Source organism: Ambystoma mexicanum, chromosome 2p, assembly GCF_040938575.1.
Source record: "Ambystoma mexicanum isolate Mex_15411 chromosome 2p, UKY_AmexF1_1, whole genome shotgun sequence".
NCBI lineage: Eukaryota > Metazoa > Chordata > Amphibia > Caudata > Ambystomatidae > Ambystoma > Ambystoma mexicanum.
In genome coordinates, this window is record NC_090923.1 from 1,270,960,952 (window position 1) to 1,270,987,589 (window position 26,638).

Genomic DNA, 26,638 nt, shown 5'->3' on the forward strand with positions numbered 1-26,638 from the left:
TGGAAAGCGATGCGTTTACAGGATTGGGCGGGTTACTCACGTGCTACACTGAGCGAGAATTCCTGATGTATTTACAAACTGTGGCAGAGGGAGATTTCCTGACAAGATGCAGACTGGATGTAAACAAGGCCATCTCCAACCACGCTGGGTGACCCAAAATAAATCTTTGCAGGTTCTCGTGATGTCATGTGTGGGTTAATAAGCCTCCTGCCCCCCACATCCCCCCTTCAGGTCACGCCAGCACTCCTCATGCCATGAGCATCCCTTAGGCCACACTCCCAAGCTGCGCCCTCCACCTAGATTTCTCATACCACTTAAAGCACTGTTGTTGGGAAATATCCCCATTGCGCTATAACCCATTCAGCCTCGACGTGTAAACACTCTGTGTGGGCCGTTGAGAGCCCTGATTGGTTGATGCAGAGGAACGGTAGGAAGTCGCGAAGTGGACTTTGAGAACATTTGATGGCACCCCTGCAGGCAGTTTCCTCTGATAGTCCCATGAGGCAGAAGAACCTTTGCCTGTCCCGCCCCAGGGAAAATGGCCTCTAGTAAGAAGCCATCTGTTGGGAATCCCTGTGCTTGTCTGTAGTTCACTCTTCTTACGGAGGGAGGAGGGAGCCACGAGAGGACATTGCATGTGTAGGACAGCCAGAGCTAGAGAGCCTGTACCTGCTTGAGTGGTCGGGTGGGAAGGGAAAGGGCCTTAGTCCTGTGGGATAGGCCCTTTGTCAGCTTGTCTGATGTGGCAGGGGAGTAAGTAAAGGCTGCTTGGCTAGTGGACACATGTGTCTAGAAATGCATAGGGATTTGGCAGAGTCTGACGGAGATCATACTGAACAAGAGGCTGACTCGGCCAAATTACTACCAGCCTCTCTAAAGAAACAGACTTATGTCAGTCTTTCCCATTTTCCTGCAGGTTATTAGGTTTGGGAGGGCTCCGTCTGTTTGGAATGGAGCGAGACACATGGACTCATTATGACTCGGCTTACAATTTCCAGCACACGATATCCTGGTGTTACCAGAATATTATATCTGCCGACAACGGCAGTAAGTTGCCACTCCATGCAGTGCCGTAGGACTCCATGGAATGGGTTTGCCTCAATCAATGTCACCGGTAGTATCGCTGCCACTAATTGTGGCAATTCTTTTACGGTAATGGCCGGATCTTCCGTCAGGTCAGGCCGAGTCAGTTCACTGCCCCTACCGGCAAACTCGGAGCATGCTGGTCTGGTAAAAAACCCAGATCTGGTTTTACCAGCATTTTTGGGGCTTTTTTACCAGACCTGCACTCTCATAATGAGACAGGGAGGAGGATAAGTTGTACGCCGAGGTTGACCGCCCTATACGGAAAGTACAGGACTTCCAAAAAGGCAGAAGCATTTGGGTAGCCTGCAGGGCCCAGCAGAGCCAGCCACACTTTCAGCTGGACTTACTGGGCCCAGGCCCCATCAGCCTCTGAGGAAATGGCTTCTGGAGAAATCCCCAAATAGTTACACAGGCCAGTGAGCCTCAGGGGAAAAGTGTGAGACGTGAAGGGTCTTTCTATGAGACACAGAGAGCCCTCCCTTTTTCCTGATAGTATATTTGCATCTTCTTATATGCTTTAGATTAACATCACACGTAGATCAAATTAAGAAAGGAAGTCAAGCATCGTAGGAATGTTTATTTACAAGACTAACATTACTTATTTCATGAAGTGTTTAGTCAGGTTTAGAAGATGATGTTCTAAAAAATAAAAAATAAACTAATATGTACCAGATAACAATAGAACATATCGTCCTCAATGGCCTAGCCCTTTCCCCATCCAAACAGGTCAAGAACCTTGGAATGATTTTCAACAACAAACTCCCCTTCAAGCCTATAAATAATATTCTTGCTAAGAGGATCCCACTCGCAACTCCAAATACTCAGGAAATTTGCCTTCCCATGCCTGGATTTGCCATATATTGATTTGGCTAGATCTATGGAGCTCTCATGCCTGTAATATTGCAACTGCCTGCACCTGGGTCTCAACAAATACCAACTAGAGCAACCTCCACGTATCCAAAGTCCAGCTGCCAAACGTATCCATTGACTCAAACGATGGGACCACCTCTCCCCAGGTCTGAAATCCCTCAGATGCCGGCCACTGGAGAAGAGGATCATATGCAGGGCACCTTGCCTCAGTTTCCATATCGAAGAAAGAAGCAGATTTAGGCACCTCAAGCCCATATCTAATCTAACAATATAATAAAAGGCCAGATGTGTGTTTGTCCCTGTATGTGTGTCCGATGGGTAGCTTCGCCTTTTGTCACCACTAGAGGGAGCTGTTTCCTTAGGATATATAGCAGTCCTACTGTGTCAGTGAAAACCAGCACTTTGGGCTAGGTACACAGGCCTGTACACTAGTCTACCAATACTTCGCTAAGAGAACCCTGAGATCGACTTCATGTCATTCTGGTGCAATACTAGACACACCTACATTTCTCATTCTACCTTCATCCTGCTGTCCTCTACCAAAGAATCAGGGACTGCAGACTCGATCTGTGCCAAGGATCTGTCGGCAGCAGGAGGCCATTCCAGTTAATAATACTCCAGTGCCAGGTGTAAACCCATCCATGCTTTTGCGGCTAGGAGTTTCGCACAGATGTGCGCCAACGTCAAGTGCACAAATAACAGTTCTGAATGCAGGGCCTGGAGATTTTGTGGCGATTGCAGATAGCTGCCTGGCACAAGATACACTGAGCCGTTTTATGTGACTGGCACAATAAACAAGATGAACTACTGCACACGTTCTCTAGTCATAAACACATTGCATTGCATGCACTCTGCGCTTAAGCTGAGGTTTATTTATATGTATTTATTTATTTAGACAGTCAGGATGTCATTTCGTACAGAAATAACTTAAACAGGACAAAGTGTCCAGTGAGCGGGCACGGGAGAGGGTGACTAGTGGTTAGTTGGAAGGGCTTGTGATGGTGGGTTAGATTGAGCAAGAAACATAGACCAGAGATATTAACATGGGGACACACAAATAGAATGATCATGCATGACCTAGTGCCATTTACTGTGTTCAAGCAACATACATATTGATATGCTTACATTCCTGAGTGACATAATGTCAAGGGTGCAATGGGTGTCAGTCAGGAAGCTGTGGGGATAGCTGCATTAGTGGGGGTAACGTTTGGTGCAGGGTGGGGGGCCGGGTGGGCTAATAGGCTGCCAGGTCAAAGCTGGCGGGCGCACTGGCCACCAGGGGTGAGGCTGGGGGATCGGCCGCACCCCCCGCCATACCCTCCCTGGCTCTGCCACTGGAGAGCTGCCTCTACACCTAGCGTGTGCTGTTTGAGTCAGGTTTTGAAGGGCTTCAGTGTTGACTACAAAACACAATTGAATGCAATGTAATGTAATATTATTGTAATTTGTATATCGCATTTCACCATTGGAACGCTCTCAACACGCTGTAGGTTGAATGCCCTCATGGGATCAAAGTCCAGGTATGGGAAATTTGTCAGAGGAGTTTAGAATGTGTGTGTGCATTTTAGCCAATACGAATGTAGGTAGGGGTGGACAAGCCCCTGCTAGCCACCCATGTCGAGCTGATATGTGGATGGGTGCTGAGAGGTAGACTGGAGACTATGCAAGAGCCGGAGAATCATTATGTGTGCAGCTAGACTGAATGTTCATCATGGGGGATAGCTGCATTCTTATGGCCGAGGTGTTGTGCAGTGTGTCTTAGAGTAGTGTATGGTAGCAGATGTGTGCGGGTTGGTGGCCGTGCCTTTGGCTAGTTTCCATAAGCATGAAGCTTGATCCGTACCCATGGCAAAGGGACCCAATGAGTCACTCATTTGACCATTAGCGGTGCAGCATCCCATCAAGAATGTCATTAACGAGCAGCATGCGTAATTGCTCCTTACCAACTAAACGCACTCCCACCCGGAAGGAGACATCCCTAGGGTCACCCACATTCAGTCTATAAATGAATTTGGATCTGCCCAGTGGGCATTCCCCAATTTTGCTGAATGCAACTTCCTACATATCTCCTGCAGGAAAACCCTATGAGCATCTGCCCAGTTCCCCTGCACATGCTTGGGCATGGGTAATGAAAATGCCTCATAGACAATGTTGAAATAATCAGATGTAACAACCGTTTGACATCACCGAAGCCTTCCTGGCCACCCCATCGGCATCAAAAACCATCAACAAATGATCAGATTTCCTAAAGATCTCAGTCCCATCGAGATACTCCAGGACCACTCTCTCCATGTCCAAGGAGTGCCAAGCTGCTTCTTTGGCTGTCATGGGGTCATGAAAGAAGCAGGGAGAACCACATATTGAAAGGTGCAATAATTGAACCACTTTAGGGAAACATTTAGGGTCAAATCTCGTCTAGATGATACGGTGCTTGCTGTCAGTTAGATCAATTAGGGTCAGAGGCGGGACACTGCAAAAAAAAAAGTAACGCTAAGCGTAAATCCCAAGGAGTTGAACCCTCAAAGTGTGAGGCCTACAAGAAGCCAGTGTTTTGAGGATCTTCCCACCAGAGCTTCCCCTTCTTTCTACCCACTTTGACCCCTCTTAAGCTTGAACGGCCTTCCACTGGGCACGATTCGTTGACACTGCCACTCCCTTATGGCCCCATGCTGGGGAAACTGCAGAATAGCCGCAATAGTGCACTGAAGTGGGGGCGTGGGTGGGCCTCCAATTTAACAAACCATCACACTAAGTTTGACCCAAAGCCTATCATAAGCCTTTAGTCTGTAGTCTCTAAATCATCAGAACAAAGAGTGGTTGAAGTAATCAGAAAACCACCCTTAAAACCACCTGGAACAATAGTGGCGGTCCAATTGACACAATCATCAAATCATCCTGAAGTCATCAAGAATAAACAGTGGGGATGCCATAGACGTCATCCACAAAGGATTCCGAAATCATCAGGAACAAACAGAGGCAATGCTCTTGAGGTGATCAGCACATGATGATCCAAAACCATCCCCTAATCATCAGGCACAATATGAACGCTTTTGCCGATGACTCCAGGACTGTGATGCTGTAGAATGATGGGAGAATGACTTCTTTAGTAGTTTGATGATCATCTAATGACTCTAGGATGACCTCTGATATAATCCTTTTAGATCAGGGAAAAACAAAAAAAAATACTTTACTATCTGCGAAGGTCAGAGATTGCCCCTTTGCAAAGGGGAAATCTGCCCCTCTGTTGCAGATGGCAAATACACAAATAACCCGTGCAGGACAAATCCCTCTTCTTGGCAAGATCACACGTATCCAGCCCTTCTGCATAGAACCCATAGCTCTCAACTCTCATACTTTCGGCAAGTGACAGTTCACTCATCCGCCAAGCCCCTAACCCGTCCATACAATTCAATGGGCTCTCGCCGGCCAAAAGGGAAATCCTCTGTTTTCACCCTAGGGACAGAAAAGTTTGAGAGGTGTGAGTCCCAACCTATGCAAAGATCCTCCCCTCTGTGCAGGCTAAATGACAAATCAATGCACCACCAACCCATCTGCGCAAGACACATCACTCTCCACACAAGAAAACACATATGTATCCCTTTTGCACAGGAGCAGAAGTCCCAAAATGTAAACTGGTAAGCTGCAAATTCAATGTGGAAATGCCTTTAATGCATCTTGTCTGCCCTCTTTCTCGATCTCAGAGGTATCCCTTCCAGTTGCCGCTCATTCAATGATCACGAGGTGCTGAAGGGACATCACCAAGTCACGGCAGAGCTTACCTTCATGACCCGTGTTAGCGAGTCAGGTAAACCACCCCAATGCAACGATGCAAGCCTGTCAGTGAAGCTCTGTCATTGACCTGTGGGTTTCGGGCGCTACCAGCCATCTAGATAGGTGTGAATCTCCAGAGCAGAGTCAAAACATTGGGGCTGATACCTCACAGTCTCCAGAACCTCTGGTTCTCTCTGGTTCTCTCTAGGCTGGACTAAAATAGTCTCCGTCCTCTACAACTCATCCAGGAGAGAACTGCCAGACTTGTCCTTGGCCTCAAGCCCAGGGATCGTATCTCTCCAGCCCTGAAAACTCTCCAGTTGCTCCCAGTGGCAGCAAGGATCAAGTTCAATACCCTCTGCATTGTCCACAAGGCCTTCTTGGGCCTGGCACCGCAATATCTCCAACTCTCTCTTCGGAAATATCTTCCACCACAAGATCTTCGCTCCTCCACCTCCAACTCCTTGAGGGTCAGTCGCTTCTCCAAGTAATGAGTTGGGTGCAGATCTATCTCCTTGGCTGGGGCCTCCCTGCGGAACAGCCTCCCTGCGTCTCTGAAACTTGAGCAGGACCATCCATGGCCCCGGAAGCACCTCAAGACCTTCCTCTTTGCTTCTGCCTTCTCTCTTCCTCTCCCCTGCTGGTCTCTTGTCTGATACTGCACTAGTCACCTGGCTACCCATTGAATTAAGGCCCTGGTCCCTGCCCACCCAGTTGCACTCCAGCACTGCCTCCTGACATCCCCTGCACTTGTGGTCTGTATCTGCAACCCTACAGTCCCCTTGCCTGCACTTATTGACACCTATTGTCGGCACTTTTAACACTCGCACTTGCCAATTGTTGGCTGCACTACTTGTTTGTGATCCCGTGTCTGGCACTTGTCCATCCTCCCCCACACCCCTGCCCTGGCACTTCTCCCGTCCCCTCTCCCTAGCACTTGCGCAATCTCAATGTCACTAGACCTAGTAAGATCGTTGTTTTTGTCTTCCCTCTGTTTCCCCTCCCTTGTCTCATCGCGCTTTGAAACACTGTGTATAGACGCGTTATAAATGCCATATCATATCATATAGCAGATAGCTCGACGTGCAGCCTGATGTCTCGGGTTTGAAACCCAGTGTCGACAACTCAGCCCTTCATTTTTCTAAGGTAGTGGTCTTCAACCAGTGGGGCAGGCCCCCCTAGCGGGGCCTGAAGGATGACCAGGGGGGCGAAGCTCTTGAAAAAGGGATTACGGTGAATGCTTATAGTAGGAACTATAGCAGATACGGCATCCTGGGAGGGGTGGGGGGTGCAGCAATATTTTTACTCAAGGGCAATATTTTTACTCAAGAGTGTGGCTCAGCATACAAACGTTTGAATACCACTGTTCTAAGGTTGACTAAGAACCAACGGTTTGACTAATTATAACACCTATGGTTACAGCGCATAGAAGCGCGAGGAACCCTGCATGGAGCTCTATGTGAAAATGTGCAATTATTATTTTGTCAACGAGAAAGTAAATGAAACAGTGGTTCGGGCGCATGTTCACTACAGCAGGCTCACGGCATAGGTTGCATTTCCTCACGACCGCTAGGCAATCCACTGGAGTAGCCTTGCTCCTCTGCAAGCCTTAATGGCCAGAATGGCCGCGTCATGTGAAATTTGCAGATAAATCAGACGCAGTAGTTCAGCGGATGCCGGGACACATTTCAGCACCAAGGCCAGCTCCCGAATACAAATGCACTTGTCGCCATTCCGAGCTAATCATCCACAAAGCCTGAATGCCTGGGACATAACCTACTTACAGTGCAGCGCGCGCACAATTGTTTATGGAGCACTGGCATTTGAATTAATGAACTGAGCCATGGCTAGTATGAGAAGCGGTTCCCGGCGTGCTCTCTTTCTCACAAATGCGCTTAATGAAAATCGTCAACCTTAATAGTTTGCAAATCTAATTGAACTCCTGAAAAAAAAAAAAGTTCTTCGTTCTGCAAAAGCAAAATTTTCCTCGCGGACGTGTTGTATTCATCCACGTGATGACTCGAGATGCCCATAGTATGTGTTGCCAAAAAATGATGAGCTTTGCATAAATGCACAGCGCTGACATTCACCTAGAACAGTTACACTGCATGCTATCTTTTTTTGTGTTCTGGATTATTTTTCTTTAGACGCAAAATCAATTGTATGTTTAAAATTAAATACGGTGCAATTAATTTCTTTATCAAGAACACGCATTGCTTGTTTAAGACTACACATTGATGGAACGGAATAAAATGTAATTGCCAAGACAAACCACGAGCAGTCCCAGTCATTTAGTTGGCCCAAACGTGGGTCTCGTGCTTGCTATGCCCAAAGAAATAAAGCTGCACCTCTCCGATGACTCCCGGCAAGGCAGACGCATAACTGGGACTGCAGGTACTCCTGTAGGGGGCGTTGCAGGGACGGGGTCGCACTTGTTCTGTATAAAGCACTTAAGCCTAAATGCTATATAATAACACATCATTTTCATTTGGCCTTAGACGTCTCCGTGCATTAACAGTAATTTAGTAATATGGGCCTATACGCACTGATATTAACGATACATGTGGTGATCCATTCTTGTATACTGATATCGTAACCATATTTTTCTTAACGTACTTAGGAACAATGCTATGTCAAGCCATTTCCTGCGTTATGAAGGGAAGAACGGTCATGTTCCATTGCTTCCCGTGATGTCACTTTGTCATGGGGTCAAATTACATCACTTCCTGTGATGTCATCAGAGGCAAAGGGTCGTGGGATGTCACTTCCGTTACCCCTAGCATTTTGGTGAAATGACATCCCTGGGGCAATGAAATGTAAAAAAAAGATATAGGAACATTAAGCCATATGATTTGGTTCTGTCACAAGACCGACGAGTCCTGGAAGGGGGTTTCAGGGAGAATGAATTTTGTGTTGGGAACTGACATACTAATTTAAGTGTCCCTATTTATACTAGGTGATGACAAAATAATAAAAGACCAAACTAAAGCTAACAAAGCTGGGTTGTTTCAGGGAGGCATCCTGCCAAAAAAGGGATGCTAGGCTTAGGGAAGTCAACATGTTGTTTGTGCATTAATGCTGCCCCACTCAGCCTTTGAGAGGGTCATCTACAAGAACAGAGGAGATCTGGAGACTTGAGTTCGTTTTGGAGTCCATCCCTGTACTCATATGGTTGATCTGGGTACAGGTCACTCCCATGAGCTCTTCCCCCCTCACAACATATACCATTTTATAAGAACCTTTCATAATACAAAACTGGCCCCTCCCTCCCTCCCTTCTTTCCTCCTTCCCTCCCTCCTTCCTTCCTTCCTTCCTTCCTTCCTTCCTTCCTTCCTTCCTTCCTTCCTTCCTTCCTTCCTTCCTTCCTTCCTTCCTTCCTTCCTTCCTTCCTTCCTTCCTTCCTTCCTTCCTTCCTTCCTTCCTTCCTTCCTTTCCCCCTCCCTCCCTTCCTTCCTTCCTTCCTTCCTTCCTTCCTTCCTTCCTTCCTTCCTTCCTTCCTTCCTTCCTTCCTTCCTTCCTTCCTTCCTTCCTTCCTTCCTTCCTTCCTTCCTTCCTTCCTTCCTTTCCCCTTTTTTCCTTCTATTTATCCGTTGCACAAGTGGCAACTGATTATTTGATTCTTGCTATAGAAGTACTCTTTGACGAGAGCTAGTACTGACATTATCTACTATTTGGCCTTGAGACTGTTGCACTGACTGTCAAGATTCTGTACACTGTACTGTGAGCAATTGACATCTGGAAAGGGTGCAAAGCTCTGCTTTTTTAATTGGTATTAGATAAAATGATGCTGGTTGTTCCATTTCTGAAAGGGCAATCTGCTATTCAGGTTCCACTTTCATCAGCTCCATGGCCAATGCATAGTATGTATCTGTGTCCTGCTGCTTCTGTATCCTGATCTGAGCACCAGCTCTACCTGTGGCACAGAGAGGGTTCAGAAGTCACAGCTGCCCATTTGGCAGAAGCTGCGACAGCCAAGTTGCCACTGCTCAGGTACTGCATTTAAGATATGCACCTCTATATCAAAGCTATGATGATCATAAATAGCTCAAGAGGATGGCAGGATAAACTCTCCAATAAAAAGCTATGCCCGAGTTTCGGCATAGTGCACGGCGATACTTATGATCATGGCCACCACATCCAAATTGATATTGCACATGTGTCAGCTCCTGTGAGTCAGCTCTGCTGGGGAAGGTGATGTGTATTCTGTCAGCCGGGTGGGGTCTGACAAATGGCATGACGGGAACACGGAGGACTGGGCCTCTTTCATATCTTTCTTTGTGAGAGCAGGTAACACCCTTCACCAGAGACAGTCGCACAGCACACATCAGTCCTGCGCCCAGGTATCAAAGAAGCACACCCATTAAAAAGGATTAGCCTCACACCAGGGTGCTGTATCCCTAAAGGCATTTGTTCTTAGCGAAAAGGCAAGTGGGTCAGTTTAGCATAGGAAGGAGTGCTCTGATCAATGTAAGGAGACTTACACCATTTTGGTTCTCCCTGTCTCTCTTTCTCTTTCCTGTCCCCTCCACTTCCTCTGGAGCAAAGCACTTTGGCTGTGACATCAGCAGGGAAATGTCCACTCTGTTCAAGAGCAGGGTTTTGACCACTAAGACAGGCTAGCTTTAGTCAAATCCTCTCAAGTCTTGCAGGTTTGCTCTGAAAGAACTCTCTGGACTTGTTTTGGGAACGTTGCACTTTATAAAGCCCTCAGCCTGAGGTGAAAAAGGAGCCACCCAAGTCAGAAGGAAGAGCTGTCCCGTACGCACTCTCAGGGCACATCAGGAGTGAGCTCTGCTGTGGACCAGGACCTACCACCCTGCACCGGAATCTCCTTGAGCAGGGAGAGCAGACCCTGAATGGAACCATCCTGTCCTCAAATAACCCTGAGATACCAAACCATTCGCTCCGTGTTCACCGCATCTTGACTGAGAAGGAAGGTGCCAGCACTGGCTTTTGGGCTCCCCCACCAATTTGAACTTGCTTGTACTCTGAGCCAACTTGACGCTGCATCATGCCTAGCTAAGCCTGTCACCTGCTAGGCATGAATTGACTGCTCAATGATGGGACCTGATTCAGATCACTTGTGAGTCACAAGCCAACTTGGACCAGAGGTTACAACTATATCTTGAACAAGCTAGCCCCTGAACAGCTGCCTCATTGACCTACATTTTGATGCTCCCTATATCACCACGTCCACGACTGTCGACTTCCAACTTGAACTGCTGTAGCATCAATTATCGACCACTCCCAGTGGCTACAGCCCAACTCGGCCTGGCCAACTGCGAAATGATCCTTGGACTGCCCCGACCAGCACCTTTGAAACCCCCTCTTCTACCACACAGAGCAACTGCATTCATCCCTACTAGACGCTCGTTTGCTGCTTGGGCCTCCATGATGAAACCTGCCCAAACTGAGCTTGATCCGCTCGCATCAACGTTCAACACTGGGTCTGACTCTGTCAGGTACTGTTAACCCTGAACTGCCCCTTCAGTCCACTTGGGCCATAATGTCTGGTTAGGTCACAATTGCACCTGTTCTTGACAACAACATATCCTTTTCGTGGCTAGTAACTTACCTACCACCCCTGTTGCATCTTCTCTGCTCTTCCTTCGGGGTGGGTTGTTGCACAATGTTTTCTATTCGTTCTACTCCAGATGGCGTGTTTGATTAAAGTATATATATTTTTATAGAAGCTTGATTGTCATTACCTTTATTTTGGACTGTAATACTGCTTTGTGTAGATAATTATTGGATCATCTCTCTAGCCCGCCCTTGAGAGCATAGCCTTCCATTGGGCAACGTTACCACAAAAGGCAAAGTAGGTATATCTCTTAACTGTCCATGTTTTCCCTTGATGATTGCGTTGAGTTTTGATTTGTGGAAGTGTGAGGGCTGAGTGAGCCATTTCACCCCTACTTATACTTGTACTCCTGTGGAGCAGAAACCGATTTGTCACAATACCTTGTCAATAAAATAACAATACGTTCTTAAACTCTACCTCATTAGCGAATCGAAACAAGACTGGACAAAGCAGGAGTTGCTTGTTTTTCTGCTCAAAGGGGACCTAATCTAGCATTCAGGCAGAACTAGCCCCATTGGTGACAGTATAACGACTCATTTGCATATAGTGGATTCCTTCTGAACTGGCTACAACTGGATATAAAACTATGAGAAGGAAACTTCCCAGAGCAATGCCAGTAGTTATGATGAATTAAAAGCTTTCCATCCAGAACTTGTTGGTGTTTATTGAAAATGCTACTAACTCCAAATGGCACAACATAAACCATGTTGGCTCTTCTACCAAAACTGCAGGAAGAAAACCACTGGAAGCAAACTGTACTATACTATCAGCCATGGCCAAGTAATTTGCACAGTTATAGACAGGTCTAGAAACACAATTGAAACCATATTAAGGTGCTGACATTAACATGAAAAACAGTGAAATTAGCACCACACTTGAGCACGAGTTCAAATACGTTTAGAAAAGAACAAATAGAAGGTCCCAAACACAAACCATCGATAACCAACTAGGAAATCATGTGTAAATGCACTGACTGGGCATAGAATTTCTTGTCCTCACCATCTACTTTTTTCCGTCCAGTGTATGTGATATGGCCAAGCTACGTGTTCTCGTGAGCCTGGGTAATAGGGGACAAACACGCATAGCCCTTGGTTCCAACACCAGCACATAAGAATATGACAAACACAGATCTGGCTGTTAAACGGCCGCATTTATTTGAATTATATTTTTATCACCATCAAACAATTTCTGTAGTATTGATGGGGACCACCTCAGAGGTCATCCTCAGACATTGTCCATGCTATGGAAGTACTTGCTATGAGTCGGATGTACTTCCCACGCCCTGCAGGTCGACCCAGGACAAATATTATATTTTTCAGATATGTGAACCGAAAAATATGGGAAATGTGAGGGCAGTTCCTAGTACTCCAGAACCTGCCCCCAGCCCCATGGGCAACCAGGGATATGAGTCCACTGCCCCTGCCATTTGGCCTGCAGGACAGGTGGCCACACCCTCACCCACAACTGGAGAAATAAACACCAAGATTACCAGTCCAACACATTAGCACTATGATATAATCAAAAATATTTTGGAACCATAAACATTTGCACTCTTGGTCTCTGAGTATAAATAAACCTTCAAAAGGGCTTCAGGCTGGATCCTCATTGCTACTGACCCATATCATTACCAGGCAGTATTTCAAAAATGTTTATTAACTGTCGGCTTCTCAGGTTAGAGACCTGGGCCCAGGAAAATAACATACTTCCTATTCATCAGGCCGGATTTAGAAAGGGATTCTCGACATTTGGCCATGTTTTTGTGTTTTCAACTATTCTAGATAAATATGTGAAGATCAGAAGGGGCGTAGTACAAGCAGGTTTTTTGGGATCTAGCTAGAGCATTTGATTCCAATGATCGCTCTCTTCTCTGGAGCAAACTCCAGAGATTGGGGGTTCCCGTCTCTCTATTACAACCGACCGTCCACTTGTACCCTAACACCAGCACCACTGTGAGAGATAACCCGAAAGGAGACCCTACAAGTGTCTTCTCCTCCAATAAAGGGGTGTACCAGGGCTGTTCACTGGCCAAGCTTTTGTTTATTATCTTTTTATCAGATTTGATGTTTGTCTCACATCTGCCAGGCCTTCTTCCACCCTCGTTGAAAGGGGTGATGTACCCTACCCTTCTTTATGCAGATGATGCTATACTATCTGATCTGACCCCAAAGGGACTTGCAAGTAGTCTTAAATATACATCAGATTATGTTAAAGACAATGGTCTAAAATTGAATCTGAAGAAAACTAAGATCATTGTTTTTGGCTCAAAGAAAGGCAATAATTATAATTGGTGTACTGACAATGTGTATCTAACTGTGGGCGATTCATATTGCTACTTGGAAGTCACATTTTCAAGCAATTAGCGGTGATCTGCACATTTAGCTCAGCAGAAAATAACTTAAGGACAAGCTTGGGAGAGATTCTGAGATTTTACCAAATATTCAGTGGGTTCTTACTCGATGTGCATTCAGGTTCTGAAGGCTAAGATGCATGCCCCCATATCGTATGGCAGTGAGATCTGGGGAAGTGTGAGCTGCACTTCTTTGGATCGTATTTTTCACATCTTCCTGAGAAAGTTGCTGGGTGTGTTGTCCAGCACCCCAGGATCTTCCATTGCGTTGGAGTCCGGGGCTCCAAATATTGGTGCTCAGGCTGAATGTAGGTCCTTAGAATATTTTCACAAACTACATTCAGAATGTGCACAAATCATTTTGCTGTTGTCTCGTGCTTCCCAATGGAAAACCCTGGCTTCTAAGCACTGCAATAAAAGTTGTTCTGATTAACCAATTTAAAGGCATTCAATGTATCGACTTCAGAAGGAAGAAGGACTGAGTGGGCTCCGCTGCAGGATTCGAACTTGTGACGCTCAGGCTGACCCCATTTCATGTGCCAACATTTATATTCAGAATTTGGCCATATTGTGCATGGACGCAGATGCATTTCATATGAAAGAAGGCCTGTCCTGCCAATGATCTATCCTGCTGATTTTGCAAAGTTGTCCGAAAATGTGCCAGCCTTAGACAGTTCCCAAAAAAAAAATATGAGCTACAAGAACGCTTGTGCTGATTCCATTGGGACCCTCTGCAGCTAATCTCGTGCATCTCTCCTCACTTGCAGCTCCCCTCAAGAGGGAGTTTCCGAAGCAAAGCAAATGAGCAGAGTGATAGTGATTTTTTACGCAGTACTGGCTCCTTTGTTAGCATGAACTCCCTTTGCTTTGCCTGTCCTTGTGCGTGCCTTGGACACTGTCATTCTGCACACAAACATGGAGTATGCATCTTTCTCCCCAGGTGGCAAACGTTGTGTGTGACCCAAGAAGGCACGTCACTTTCTCCCCTTTATGAATCATGTGCATTTAGTTCAAGTGCTTGTTGCACTATTTTATGGACAGGCGCATTTGTGAGCAGGAGTACCTTTGCCAATCGGGTCCTTGATGTGCCTGCCTGTCTTGGTTTCCATAGAGGGACACGTGTTTGCACAAATGCCCACTCTCCGACCAAGCCTCGGTGCTCTTAAATCACCACAGTGGTGATTGGCACAAGCGCAGTTTGGCATTGCTATAAGGACCAGAGCAAACATTCCTCTCGGGCAAAAAAGATACATTTTCACTGTCTCATTGCAACAGGGCAAAGTTTGCCCTAGTACTAATATGGAATGGTGTTAGCACTAGAGCACACTTTGCCCTGGTGAAAAAACACATCCAAAATGTATCTTTTTTGCACTATGGCAATATTTGCTCTGGTGCTTATAGCATGCCAAACTGCTCTTGTCATGGTGCAATAGTTTTCTAATATGCCGTTGTGCTTTTAGAAATAGGGCAATCTTTGTCCTGGTGCTAATATCGTGCAACTTTGCACTTGCACCGGTGCAAAGTTTCTGTAATCTGGCCCCAGATGTTTAGGACTGTGACTCCCATCTCACTCACCATTAACTTTGTCAGTCAGTGCTGGTGGGAAGTGTAGTTCAAAACACCTGGAGAGTCAAAGACTGCAGACTTCCCGCACACGCCTGTAAATATTCCTGTATCTAAGTATACTGCTTCCTCACTTTGAGCTCAGAGTCGTAGTTGTTTTCGTTCAGTTACAGGACATTTGTGATGATTCATCTGTTTGTTTATAAACTAACATGGTCAGGTTTTTCCATAGCGCTTCGTGCAGCATTCCTCTGGCTTCTAAGTGCTACAATATTAGACGTTAGTATTGTCCAACTTAAAGAAACTCTGGTTTTCGACCATGGAAGGATAAAGGAATAACGGTCCTGTGTCCTGTGGGCTGAACACAGATTTTTTGTTGGCTGAGCGCATAACGTGCACATTAGGGCCTAATGCAACAAAGGCCATAGCTGCCAGCCTTGCGAAGAGGCTGACAGTACAATAGTCAAATACAGGTGTGTTTTTAAAATGACCAATAAAACTTTGAAGAGGGAAGGTCAGAAAACGCCTCCCGTCCTGGAAGACCCTCAAACAGAAAGAACCACTAAAGACAATATGGCCGCCGATCGTACGAGCTCGCACCTATCCCACTGCTCCCCAATGGACAACTACTACAAGAGCTACCCCCTCACCAGCCAGACCCAACAACCCAGGAACCATGTGAACACTACCCACAGTGGACAAAGACACACAAGATGGAGCCCGAGACAGCTACATGGACAGAATCGACTAAGGTGCCTAGAAGCTATGCCTCACGTCGTTAGAGACACCACAACGACATAGCTACGTCAGACATGAAGCACAAGTGTCATCCGCACGTTCGGGACACTCACACACCCAACTACATGAAGAACACATGCGTACAGTTCTATGTGTTAGAGGACAGTAGTGACATGTACATACTGTCTACACGTTTATTATTTTTGCCATTAGCTTGCCGCAGCAATGCAGGAACGCAAGAAGCAAGAAGGGCACACGTATATGCGTGCAGATGTTTATATGCAAATAACCCTTCGGGATGGCAGGAGCACTCGAGGGACCTGACAGCCATAACACACTAATCTATGGACACTATGGAAGGCACATACAGTAAAAGCCAGGCCACGACTTAGGAAATTGTAGTGGGCCCTGACCGTCTGAGGAAAACATGAAGCCACTGAATGCCGTGCAAGCAAACTATTGCAGCGAGAACAAAGCCACTGCCAAGTTCGTAATGTTGCAAGTGACATTCCTCACCCTAAACTGAAGTAACACGAGCTGCAAGGGAGCCCATTCCCTGTAAAATACTGAATAATTCAGAGCTCCTTAGTTCACAAACGTGGTATCCGAGCACGTGATCCAGCACCGTGAACAGGTGTCTTGTGGGCTGGGAACAGAGTTTGTCCAAGGCTTGGAGGCCTGCGGGTCCACCAATCAAGATTCATGGCCCTAGGGGTGGGTAGCTGGGATCACTGACCAATCATGGGGCCCGCACACTGTAAAAATTAGCTAGTAGCAATTTTCGGGGATCGTCCAATCCTGACACCTGACGAGGCCTTGTCCAATGACTAACACCTATAGGGACTCCTATAGGGGAACTACCACTCAACAGCCTATCCAGAGTGGAGTTAGGTTTTTGGAGAAGGGCCTGGAATGTGACGTAAGTTGTGATGCCACTAATTACCAAAACAGGATTCGCTGAGAGGTGCCCGGAATTGCTGTCATGCGTGAGATCCCTGTGGTTTGTTGGCTGTAATAAACCCGTTATACCTTGCTACTTGTCTGAACCTGATGTTCTTTTGGGTTGGGAAGGAGTTAGGCCTTCCATGAGTTCTGCACCCACAGACTCCTAGCAAAAGGCTCTGCCTGCCTGGGGGTCCACCGTAACAACTGTCTATAAGATCCTATGAAGTTTAATATGTGTACTTTTCATTCATATAGATTCATTGTGGATATAACCAAAATCTTGTGAAGTGATAAAGTTCAGAATGAACACTTTGTAATATATTAAACTGTAGCGAAAAAAAGCAAGCAAGCAGAGGCAGGTGAGAGATGCTGCGGTGCAAAGTGCCAGAGAGCGTGCATGCATGATGGACTTTGTAAATCCAAAATGTGTCTGTCATGTGATGTCATTTCCCATTTGTCATCGTTTTTCTGCTCCATTCTGTAATCCTCTTTACGTTTCCCTCCATTACACACAATGCCATTATCCACGCCTGGATAAATCGAAGTCGTTCCTACAGGCATCACTGCCAGGGAGCAGGCATTGACTTCTGTTAAATAAACAGCATTCCTCACATAAGAGAGAACCTGGAGTTAGTGTACAGAAAATACCGGCGGGGACACACATGCTGTGCATGGCTTTCAGTGGTCGAAGTGAGCAGGAACGACCAGGAGTGGTATTCCACTACTTTTATTTTTTATTGTTAGCAGTTCCACTACTTTTTGCAGCCATTTTCACCACTCCAGAACTCTTCTTTGTGAAGTTAAAGCACACTTCTCCACTTTACTACTCGATGGTAGTTACGGCTAAACTGAAATCTGTTTCAACTAAATTGTCTGACAGTTGGCAGGGAGGATAGCTCAGGGGCAACGGGTTTGTTTGGGAAGGAAGACAACGCATAGCAACACAGGTTTGATTCCCGGGCTTGCACTTAGTAACTGGTCCCCTGAATTAAGAACGTTATAAAAGAACAATTATAATTATAATCAGCATGGCTGCAACCCTTGAAAGATGTGTTGCACGGTGTTCCCTTCCACCAACTATGTCCACTGCTTATTTGGGTATTCTTCTAACGCTCCTTCCATAAGAAGCCATTTGCAACGATTTGCAACGCTTTTGCTTTCTGAATGTAGCATTCGCCTATTGTAATGTCATCCCAGGGCATTTTGGAATTCATAATCAACTGCTATGACATCATGGCAGGGGGATATGGCATTTTGTCCCACGGGTATTGCTTTTTCTCTTTTGGGGTTGCCGTAGGGTGAGGGAAGTGTGAACCTAGCATGTTTTAGGGTCTCTATAGTTCCCTCATGCCTCCTCTCCACACCCCCTGCAATGCTCCCCCATGGGGACAGCAGATGGGGTGGAAAAGAAGCACAAGGTAGCCATACACAACATCACATTTTAGATGAGTTGCTTTCATCTCTGGGCTACATTGCTCCTCGGAATTCGTATCTTTAACATTTGGAATTCGGTAGGTTTCAGGACAGAATGTTCAGAAAGTGTTTAAAGGGGCAGGGCTCCAACAGAGAGAGTGTTGTTTTGCAGAACAGTCATGCCTTAATTCCAGTCCATTTTCTTATTGATTCAAGAAAATGTCTCCATTCCATCTTTTTCCCAATAAGGGTCTTCCCTTGTTGCTTGTATACTACTTCCATAGTGAGACGGGATTATAAAAAAAAAGAAACCTGCTCTGTTCTGGTGGCCATTTTTACCACCAACATTGCTATATATGCCTGGTGCTCCGGTGAAATGGGATCTCTCAAACAAGTGTAAGATATCTTAAAGGTCTTATAATTGTGGGATTCTGGGAGGGACTGGCGTGGAAGAGAGACTTGACGTGATGCAGTTTGCCTAGCACCGCGGCGTCAGCGTTCTCAATCAGTCTTTGTTCATTATATCGCTAAGTGCCAGAGGCTTCCAGCTGTTAATCACTGCTAACAATGGCCTATGATACCCAATGTTAACATCGACTCCGATTACTCTAGATTTCGCTGACACGTTTTCTGCGCATTTCCTCGTAATACAGAGGCGGGTGGGTTAGGGTATTTTACAACATGGAGGTTGTGGGGGGAGGGTCCAGGGGGGTTCCCCCCGCATTAATTTGCAGTGAAATGTGCAAAAAATAGGGTGACGAAATCGGATTTACAGTAATGGATGTGATGTATTCACGTAGATCCGCATTCACAACTATTTACTACAACTAGGAATACGGAAGCCCTGGAAACAATGGCTAACACATTCACGAATGGTTCCCCGGTTGCACCATATTCATGAACTAAACTCAATACTGCCATGTCTAAAGTACAGCAGAAGGGAGTAGTATTTGCAACAAGTTCCGGCGCATGGTGGTGGCATGAGACTCAAGGGGACAGTTTACGGACTAAACTGGTGCGTTGTGGTGTAGCATTTTATCGCCTAATGCCATTTGTTAGAGGATACCACCATCAATGTATTTTGACAACCTTTGACACAAACCCACAGGTGCAGACATGGGTAGGGGATGGCTGGGAGGACGGGCTATAGCTCCGTGTCTTTTGGTTGTAGCTCCGGATATAAGCTCAAGGGCAACAACCACAAGGCTAGCTAGCCCCGAGTCCCGACAGTGCCGACATTAGCACAGCCCCGCATCTTTTCCAGACCTAGCAACATCCCTGGGTAGGATCTCGTGAGAATCCCTTACATGACTGAAGCCCAATGGTGTTATTCTCGAGAACGCATACATACTTCAGGAAACTCTGCTACGCGCCCCCTGCCACCATTCCCACGGCTTAAGCCTCGTGCCTTGCCACTCCAAATCAGAACGCACGCCATGCGCCTCCATTTTTGCAATCACAGATCCAGTTCTAGGGGAGAAAATACAGCTGGCAGCATCCATCACACATCATTCAAATGTGAAAACATTTACGATCACTTGCTAGTCAGATCTCTCATATCTTAATGTGCGTCACAGCCGCGCACAATCTGTACCTATTGACCGTATGCCTTTTAGTGCAAACCTATGCAGAACAGGGGCCTCTAGTCCCTCTTTCTCGTAAAAGAAAACGTTATCTACAGTCCCTTTGTCGCATTAACTTAACATTCTCTAGTATTCTTTGTTTTCGTGAGTGCCAGCCAGGGTGAAAATTCTACTTTGTACCTCTCACGCAGCCTTTTGCCTTTTCCTGACTGATTTGGTGACCGTATTCCTGGTTACGCCACATGCATGGGCTTATCTGGGACAATGACACAACTATGTCATGGCTACCGCCTGCCATGGGAGCAGGGCAGCAGCCGGTCAGTCCCTGGTCTTGCTGCAGTGTGAATAGGATGTCCACGATTCCTGACTGCAATACACACATCCTGAGTGTTTGCCTGAGGAGTAGGCCGGCAGGGTTTGTATGGGGTTGGCTGATTGTGTGACTACCTACAGTCTCACAGGGTGCCCCTGGTGGTTGGAAGCGGAGTCCTCAGCTCCCAGTTGTTCTATTTAATCTGGGTGCCTGCATCCTTCCCTTGTCTTACCCAAGGATGAGGCACGAGAAGATGTATGCATGTAACTTTATTTATGAAGCGCATACCAAGGCATCCGGGCGCTGACAGCAACAAGGGAGTCCCTTTAACAATGCCATGAATCAAGAGATTTAAGAGTATTTTGAAAATGAAGATGCTCAGAGATCCCTCGCAGGTGACCAGGAAGAGAGTTCCACAAAGCCGAAGTCCGGACAGAGAAGGAGCGTCCTCCAGCCCGCGAGTTACAAAAAAGCGGAATTTCCAGAGGATTTTGAGAAGCTGATAGCAAAACACGTGAGGGAACATAACAGGCCAGTTTAGCCCAGAGAAAAGCCGGGCGGGACTGATGAATAGTCTGATGTAGAGTGCATAGGACATTAAACTTAGTACGGCTTCTCACCGGGAGCCAATGAACCTCAGCCAATGGCGCGGCTGAGTGAGAAAGCATAGGAACGTTCAGAGCTAAACGTGCTGCAGAATCTTGTAAAATCTGGAGCCTCTGCACTAAGATAACAAGATGGCCATGTCAACATCCAAGCAGTGCTACCTCAGTGACGCTTTCTATCAGCAGAACCATTAAATAAAAGAGGTTCAGAGGTAACACTTTGCACACTGCTGTAGTAGATGTGTGCAATGACTACCAACTCCCCTCAGAGCTTAAACAAATAAACTGCTGTTCAGACAAAAGGCTTAAAACTATCTTGCTCTAAAAGACTTTTGACTCCAGATCCTGTGTTGGCAATCAACTCTCTGATTGCCCTACATTATGGATGGTGAACTAAGAATCAAGTTGAACATTTGCTCCTATAATTCCTACACGATTGTGGCTCTACCACCTTTGAGGGAGTCAGGAAATAAAGGCAGAGACAAGATTGTCTTTTGGGTGATGAACCCTTTTATTAGACGTCTTTACAGGGAGGGTGAGATCAAACACTTTTAGGAACTAGGCTAACACTTTATAAACAAAACTGAAGACTCCTTCCAGTCTCTTCAGGCAAGCACTGACTTCATCCAGGCAGCAGTCACCCAGTACACCCCTCTGCAGCAATCCCTCAGTGCATCCTGTGAGCTTCAACATGACATCTGCCTCTTCTGCGTCCAAGAATGAACTTTTTCAAGTTATTTTATACCCATGAGGCAGTGGGGTATCTTCTAATGTTAACTCTCATTGGTTCTTCACCCTTTTGCTCTTGTATTCTCTCCTGGGATTGGCTATTCCCCTTCGAATCTTATTCATTTATTTATTTAGCTATTTATATTGCGCTCCTAAGCCGGAGGTATCTGGCCGCATTCTTAATATCCACGGTTACAGTATAAAATGAGTTAACAATACATTATTGCATAAAGGTAAACTGTCACAAAAGAGTCAAAATATACAGTGGGAACAGGAGTTACAGAGAAGCATTGTATGACAAGAAATGACAGCCATTACAGAGAAATACATAGAGAAGTGGTCAATACAAATACAGGCAGAGCAGTTAGTGATGTAAGCCAGGTTTTCAGTTATTTTTCTAAACGTTCAGTAGGACGGTTCTGCTCTTAAAGGAGAGTTCCGGGACTTTTTTTTTATTGTCCCTACGGGTCGGCCATGTGTTTGTAAGCATAAATCGGTAGATCGTAGGAAACTTTCCTATGGACCTTACCCGACTTTTCGCCCCTTATCGCACTCGAAATCAGCCTCCATTTTGTGATAATCCTATCATTCCGCCGCATCGACCTGGCTCACCTGCCTTTGCGGCACTAAATCAAATCCCCCGCCCCTGAAACAGACTTTATCAAAACATTCATATTCCCCGCCTCTATCCGTGACGTGACTGAGCTGCGTAGGCAAACGCGCCCAGGCGTCTTCTACGCGACTCCACACAGACCCCGGAAATCAACACAGATCAGCTCACAATACAGCGCGCCACAATTCGGAATATGAAACTGTACTTTGAAATCAAACCGCAAGATTGTACATTTGGCAAAGTACGTTTATTGGACATCAAATGTTTAGAGAATATTCAGCGATTTGCATTTTTATTTGCTCACGTTCCAAAAAGTTCGTATTGAGGAACGCGATGGTCCTTTGCTGTACACAGGGTCTTAGAGCATCTCACAATACAGCGCCACAATTCGGAATGTGAAACCGTGGTTTAAAAGCAAACGGCAAGATTGTACATTTGGCAAAGTACGTTTATTGGACATCAAATGTTTAGAGAATATTCAGCGATTTGCATTTTTCTTTGCTCTCGATCCAAATTAGTTCGTCTTGAGGGAAGCGATGTTCGTGTGCAGTACACAGGGTGTTGGTTTACGATAAAAATAAGCTCTTCGGTCGCACTGATAATCGCATGGCTGTTCCAACAACGAGGCACTAGGCCACCACAACGGTAGGTATGTTGCATCTAACCGTTAGTACCGCATAAGGGCATACTTGTACTTGGCGATCGTCCCATAAAATGGTCAGGGTGGTAACGTTGTTCACGCGGAGAAGCAACTGGCGGCTGTAGAAGCCGTCCGCCGGTGTCTGGTACTCGTGACACAGACAGTAGTGAATGATGTACCTAAAAACATAAAAAATGAAATTAGTCTCACCATCAGATCCTTATTAAAATTATTCATTTCATAGCGAGGACAGCGCTACTGGGTGTACACAAGTGTTTAAAGGCGTGGCGAGGCATGGAGGGGGGGGGGAGTGGAGTACAAGGTAAGTAGCATAAAATAATAAATAAATAGGGCCAGCTGGTGGCAAGTGCAAGGTAAGTGCAGAACAAGTGCTGGGAAGGGGGGGCTGTAGGATACTGAGACAGTCCCCCAGTGCAGGGGTTGACAGGGAGGCAGTGCAGGTGGAGAGTGGAAGGGCCCAGGACTGAGGTCGCAGACAGTGGACCAGTTGTAGCAGGGGAGAGGGAGAGAGAAAGCAGAAGCAAAGAGGAAGGTTTTGAGGTGCTTCAGTAAAAGCAGATGTTTCTCCTCAAGATAGTGCGCGGTAGAAAACAATATGCCACATAGAACGAACAAGTACAACTGAACCCGTCTTTAAAGCCACTGTATAGTAATGAAATTGCGGTATAAACTCATCAAAAGTTACTTACATTATATTTGCATTTTCCATTGTGTCTCTGTGTAGGGCAGACCCGAAACACCACTCCTTCTTTGCCGACGTTACTTCTTCTAATGAACGTGGCTCATCGTTTCGTTTCTGAAATTTTATTCATTATCTTTTCTTAGTCTTTCAGGATGGTCCCGGCCTGTCAAGGTCAAATCACAATAGAACCTTATATTGGGTCGTGGGCCGTTCCGCCACCCGAGCAAAACATCAAAGCAGCTGACCTTCACTTTGAGCGAGCACACATTTCTAGTTAGCTGCAGTTAGTTTTAGGGACATCTTGTCTGCGTGCCTTTTTTTTTATTGTCCCTATGGGTCGGCCATGTTTTTGCAATACGGAAACATTCTATAATTTTTGTAAAAATGATTTATATTACTGTTTGGTTTAATTGCAATGGGCCTGCAACATGAGGAGACTCGAGAGAACAGACAATCAAATTACAATCATTTAAACCGTGATGTGTATTTCTCAATGAGCTCTGCTTTAGGTGGACATGGAACAGAGGCAATGTTGGGTGGCAATGCAGTTGTCCCCTGCATAGGTTCGTTCACCACTCCATGTATGTGCCTATCGAGGACATCTACGATAAGTCTCTCAATAAACTCATATTGCATATCCTCAAACACTGGTTTGATCACCCATTGTTTACTTCTTTTAGTGAAGGCCTTATTGTAGCGAAGCGTCCCTAAAGTTCCGGTCGTCCTACTTTGTTGACGGCCAACATTATGGTTATGTGCCAAGACCGCTAGAAGAGTCCGATTTTTCATGCCTTCCATGCCAAAATGCAATCTTTTGGGCCTGTACTTTAGGCACATATTGTGGAACACCTCCAAATCTCCTGTGTGGCAGAATTCCGTGAGTCCCCTCAAATCTCTTGTTATAGTTTTATCAAATACAATCTTTTCAATGGCCTTGTGAGTGGGTGATGAAGGAATCAACCACTTCTTCTTCCGTGCCTCCTCTGTGGACAAATGGCCATGTTCACATTTGTGGAAATGCTCATTTGTCGACCATCGATGTACGTTGCTACAGTGCAACATTACTGACCGCCATTTTTCCAGTAGAATTTCCAACGACCCTTCACATGTTTTTGAGCTCCACCAAAGATGGTTGCTGATTGACTTGGACCACTGTGAAATACCTTGCATATCTTTTTTTTTTCCTGCAGCCGACAATTTTTTATTGATTGTTTTTGCAAGATGCCATACGTCAAATTGGTGATTTATAGTTTTGTACTCTTCTCTCATTGTCTTGGCAATTGAAACGTGTCTGTCCGTGGCTATCAGGTCGATCACCATTCCCCGCGATTGTAGTTCTTGCAATGATGCTACAAAGCCAACTTTCTCCATGGCCACTGAGGATGTACTTTGTGACACCTGCACGACCACCGAACTCACAATTTTCTTACTTTCCATGTCCTGAAAGTGGTAGGTGCAGTACTTGGCTGAAAATCCTGGGCTGTCGCACTGTCCATCACCGGCTAGCCTGAAGCGTTTGCCCGCGAATGTACTTTCCATTGACATTTTTTCCATTCTCCAAGCTTCGCTGATGGCTGGAAATAGATAATCGGTTTGGTATTTGTAGAACTGACTTTTCGCAATGAAATGGATTCCCACAAACTGAAAGAAATACTGTAACTTTTTAAAACTTGAACCACTAAAAAGTGCGGCCGCTGCACAAAGTAGATTGCCTGCTGGCAGTTGCCCCAGCATGGGTTGTGCAGACCATGCGAACGGATGATATTGTGTACAGGTGGCATGTATTTTAAGGTTAGTGCCTCGAATTGCACGAGTCACATTAATCAATGGCTCCCCACATACTTCCCCACCAACCGAATGCCCACATTTCATCATCATAATAATATCCATCAAACAGCTATCGAATACAATGAATTTGGCCTCTTTCCTTATACTGTCACTCTGCATCCCAGCTGGTTCGGCCTGTAACGTTGAGGACATGTCACTCGCATGAAAGGTACAATCTCTGATATCGTCTTCCGCTATGCTGAGTGATATTGATGGTGTTTCATTGTCGTCCACGTCATTCTCTTCCATTGCAACATCTGTTCCTTGTCCGGAGATGGGAGAAAAAAACAATGTCTTCAACTTTCGCGCGCTCTTATTTTTTGCGGGTGTGGATTCTGTGAATTGATCTCCGACTGCATCCAAACTACCAGGAGGACATTCACTATCAATGGCTGGTGGTGGTATAGCTCCGTTGTCAATCACTTCATATTCTTCCCATTGGCACGATGCATCTCCAGTCTCAAGTCCCTGCCAAAAGGTTTGACAAGCAACATCTCTCGTTCGCTTCACTGTCTGTGTAGATCTAGTTCTTACACCCACTCGCAACTAGAGGACAGATTAGAAAAGGGATGTTCAGTTTAAACACAACTTACAGTATTGAACTATTGATAGTGAAAGACAACATAATATAGTGAACAGGACACTAACCTTCTTTTGCTTTCTTTTCTTTGAAACTTTCTTGCCTCGAACTTCAACATCTGGACGCTGTTGCTCCGACTCGTGTGTGCATGTCTCCACTTCCTCTCGCGCTGCAACGACTATATTTTCATGATAAGCACATCCATCACTCACTGAGGCTCCATCGACTCCCTGAAACATAGAACTTTCATTAGTATGTATAATAATATTGAAAACACAAAATGTACTTGGGGACCAATACCCATACGTACATCTCAATAGCAAAACACGAATGAACGCATTGTGTAGAACATTCAAACGACAATACTTCACGCATTGTTGATCTAGTTAGATTGAACTGTCAAGATCCATACCTCGGGCTCCGCATAGACTTCCATTGATGATATTATTGAAGATGACGCTTCAGCAACTCCCTGAAACACAGTAATTGCATTAGTATGCTTTTCTATTTTGTTAAAAAGAACATAAACTTTGAGCAGGCGTCAACGGCTCATCTAAATAGACCTGCACAAATGATCAGTTGTCTAAAATAAATAATGGATATGTAAATATGATTCGATTTGCTCGATCGTTGGAAGTGTCACCACCCAGAGATCTGCATCAACTACTAGGGGTGATGTTCTTGTAGAAGAAGCTCCGTCATCTCCCTGAAACATAGTACTTGCGTTAATA

At 45.7% G+C, this 26,638-nt stretch overlaps 1 protein-coding gene across 4 annotated transcripts in view; it reads right to left on the reverse strand.

The window, feature by feature from the left end:
* The window catches only part of SHISA9 (shisa family member 9), a 1,679,367-nt gene that overhangs the window by 1,392,072 nt on the left and 260,657 nt on the right, over positions 1-26,638 (reverse strand). The gene's annotated exons all lie outside the window — the stretch shown is intronic.